Source organism: Ciona intestinalis, chromosome 2, assembly GCF_000224145.3.
Source record: "Ciona intestinalis chromosome 2, KH, whole genome shotgun sequence".
Taxonomy (NCBI): domain Eukaryota; kingdom Metazoa; phylum Chordata; class Ascidiacea; order Phlebobranchia; family Cionidae; genus Ciona; species Ciona intestinalis.
In genome coordinates this window covers 7,569,613-7,570,285 of record NC_020167.2, presented here as the reverse complement: position 1 = coordinate 7,570,285, position 673 = coordinate 7,569,613, and the positions used below count along the sequence as shown (strand labels likewise).

At 41.8% G+C, this 673-nt stretch overlaps 2 protein-coding genes across 2 annotated transcripts in view; one reads left to right on the top strand and one right to left on the bottom strand.

Moving 5' to 3' along the window:
- LOC100180033 (sodium-dependent neutral amino acid transporter B(0)AT3-like) overlaps positions 1 to 673 on the bottom strand; it is a 22,677-nt gene that overhangs the window by 1,448 nt on the left and 20,556 nt on the right. The window lies entirely within an intron of this gene.
- The window catches only part of LOC100181882 (transportin-3-like), a 27,379-nt gene that overhangs the window by 19,429 nt on the left and 7,277 nt on the right, over positions 1 to 673 (top strand). The gene's annotated exons all lie outside the window — the stretch shown is intronic.

Here is a 673-nt window from a genome sequence, read left to right as displayed (position 1 = left end):
ATTCGCATGCGTCTTCTCCGCCTCGGTTTTTCTTGGTAATTCAAGAAGCTTTAGGCCCGTTGCCAGCACACACACAGTGCTTGGTGGTAATTAAAACCCACAGCGCAAACGGAAACGTTAACCGATACTGCGGCAGTTTCCCAGCTACCCATTCACACATTTTCGCAGCGGAGGCAAAAATTGGCGCCAAATACCACGTGGTCACGAAGGCCTTTTATTACTATGCCCGAATACGCACTTACGAAAGGTTAAGTGTCTCGAGGCGACAATCCATAACTTAATTGGGTAGCACACCTAAACCAATGGAAAACTACAATTACAGCTTATACAGGATACAGTCTGGCTTATTGTATCTTGGCAACCAATTTAAGCATTTTGATTGGTTTAAAAATTCCACCTCCAGCCCCGCCCATATTTATAGCTTTGTTTACTATATAAATGCGTGTGTGACGTCACAAAGAAGCGCTTCCGATCGGATATGATGCACACCTATACGCTCTTCCTTGTCTCAAAACTCAATCGATCGTGAATTTCAAAACAAACCGTTGGTTAATATCAGTAGTAAACGTAATACGACTATTGTGCTTTAATATAATGAAAGACATTCTGTTACCAGGCATAACGACCAGGTATAATGTACATAAAGGTCTTTGACTATAACTTATCATTTGCG